Source organism: Pinus tabuliformis, chromosome 7 (genome assembly GCF_031772625.1).
Source record: "Pinus tabuliformis cultivar Carrire ecotype Pingquan chromosome 7, CPIR1, whole genome shotgun sequence".
NCBI classification, from domain to species: Eukaryota; Viridiplantae; Streptophyta; class Pinopsida; order Pinales; family Pinaceae; genus Pinus; species Pinus tabuliformis.
Window position 1 is genome coordinate 1,189,389,192 of NC_142293.1, and position 3,121 is coordinate 1,189,392,312.

Genomic DNA, 3,121 nt, shown 5'->3' on the forward strand with positions numbered 1-3,121 from the left:
CCATTGATGCTGTAGCATGGAGACTACAGTGAAACTGTAAATAGACAGAATTTAGTAAAGAAGAGTTTTGGGAGTAGAGAATCACTATCAAACATGCCTTGACAAGATTGGGTTGGAGCCTCAAAATTGGAAGGATTGGTGTCCTTGAAGTTGGTGCTCCTATATCCAAGGTTGGTGCGTTGACAGCAGAGGATTGGAGCCCTTGGGGTTGATGCCTTAGAAGTTGGAAGGATTGGTGTCCTGGGAGTTGGTGCTCCTAAGTACAAGGTTGGTGCCTTGACAAAATAGAGTTGGTGCTTTGGAGGTTGGGGCCTCACAAAAGTCTAAGTTGGTGCTTGGAAACATATTGGAACCATATATATATATATATATATATATATATATATATATATATATATATATATATATATATATATATATATATGTATCTATTTTATTTCAAAGATTATATTAATAAAATCATTTATTCTTGTTGTTCATCTTGTGTTCTGAATATAAATGTTTTGACTGGAAAAAATAACAATTGAAAAGAAATACTGATTCACCCCCGCATTAGTATTTCTAACAATTGGTATGAGAGCCAGTACCTTCACTCAAATCTTAAATGACTTGAAGGTTGATCTTTAGAACACAAATGGTGAAGTCAAGGAAGAAAGTCTCCAATCCTCCTAAAGATGTGTCTCCCTCTACCAATGAAATAGAAGACAATCAATTTGAGAAGGCTTCATGTTTCAATGGAAATTTTAATATATGGGAAGAAAGAATGAGGAATCTCTTAAAGACTCAAGGTATTGAAATCTGGAAATCAATGATTGTTGATATCATGATGGATGGAGAATCCAAGGAGTACAATGCAAAAGCAACGAATGCAATCTTGAATGGGTTACTTGATTCTATGAAGAACAATTTAGGAAAATGTTCATCAACAAAGGGTATATGGGACAAACTTCACGACCTTCACTCCAAAGGAGCACTGACCATGACCCTCAGTCAAGAAGATGATGGAAATCAAGAAGGAAATCCAGAACCCATCATAGAAGCTGGAAATGAGAATGATGACATCAAGGCTAAAGCAGACCTAGAAGATGAAGAAAATGAAAAAGATTTTGTAGAAGATCTCCTCGCGCAACTTACAGCTGCCATGGAAGAGATTATCAATATGAAAAAGGAAAACAAGGAAATTAAGAAGAAAGCACTAGCTGGTGACCAAGACCAAACAAGGAAGAAAGTTGACCTTGTCCAGCTTCAAATACAGGAGAGGGATGAAGAGCTTGTCAAGCTTAAGAAGGAATTTCATCAAAACAAAAGAAAGCATCATGAAGAAGTCATATCCATGACAAATCAATTGGATAAAGCAAAGAAATGGGAAGATACCTTGTCAAGTCAACTTGAACAAAGGCACAAGAGCTTGAACAAACTTGAAGAAGAGATTGGTCAGTACAAGGTAGAGGTCTCCTCTCTCAAATCTCAACTACAAGAAGCAAGAAAGTTAGCACAAGGAGCTGAGAAGACAATGAAAGCATTGGAAATCATAGAAGAACAGGGTGATGAAGCAGAAAAGGAGAGAAACACCATGATATGTCAACTAAAAGCAAAGGATGAAGAAAATTTCAAATTAAAATCTAACATCAAACTTCTCAAGGCCAAAACATGTAAAGCTACAAGGATTAAGGGAGAAATGGAGAGCAGTCTAGCAAAGGAAAATGAAGAAATATTCAAAATGAAGTCATATATCATCTCCCTTAAAATAGAAGTAAATGAAGTTGCTCATATCAAGGAAGAAACTAAGAAACAACTTGCTAAGAAGAATAATGAGTGTGAAAGATTAGAAGAAGAGATTGTCTTCCTTAGGAAAAAGATTGAAGGGATGAATAAAACCTTTAAGAGCTCTCAAGCCTTGGATGACATGCTCAGCCATCAAAGATGTCCATTTGATAAATCAGGTCTCGGTATGCAGGTGAATCCTCAAACAAGAATGATAATGCTTCAAACAAAAGGGATGTGAAGAAGCCAAAAAGAAATGGTGATGCTCCCAGTTCCAGTAAAGGCAAGGAGAAAAATCAAGGAAACAATGGAAGAATCCTACTCCAAGAAGAAATGTAGATAATGTCAAGCATGCTAGAAGAAATGGTTATCTTCAAAGGATCTCAAAACAGAAAGACTTCAAAAGTACATCAAGGAAATCTCCATCTCCCAGGTACCAAAGTTTATTTCTTGGTTATTGTTATTCTTGTACAAACTTTGGTCACATGGCAAAAGATTGTAAAGCATATAATAAAGATAGATGTTATGGTCCTCAAAATAGAAGAAATCGTGAATTCTTATTCATGAACAATGTAGAATGATTCAAGTGTCATAACATTGGTCATATGGCACGTGATTGTAACTTAACTTGGGCTCTTACACAAGATAGAACCATGCAAAAGAAGAAAGTTACACAAGTATGGAGAAGGCAGCTAATGTAATTCGAAAGTCCCTTGAAATCTCCAGCCAACAACACATGTTGTTGACCTGATCTTCGAAAATCTGAGCATTTGAAGGGAAGACTTTGCCAAAAGAGATGATGCATACAGTCAGGGGGAACCTGTGATTCTTGATTATTATTGTAGAAGCTATTCGTGAAATGGTCCTAATAAAATCCTTGTAGATATATATTAACAATCATTCTTTGATAAAGATCATTTCTCTGGAGTACTCCATTGAAGAACATGATCCTGTAACCATTTTTTGCACTATTGTTAAAGATGCTTTCCACTTGATCAATAAGCAGAAATTGGAGCAGCAGAGAAGGCATCCAATGCTAGAGAAATAGGGCAAATAACTATGTTGTTGATATTACAGATGTTAAATGTTTCGACTCAGGGATTTGATGTGAGAACAGGTAAATTATGGACACAAATAGAGGCAACCTAGAAACAAACAGATACATCTAAAATGGAGCATGAAGCAAGAGCAGTTGGCAACATCTAACCAAAATGGAAGCATTAAGATGCAAATCAGCAAAAACAATTTGAAAGACTGTCACAGATTGGATATAAAAATCAACTAGTGGAGATAAGTTGCAGAAACTTTTACAAGAACACAAGGAAAATATGGCTCATCAAAAAGACTAGAGAAAGGA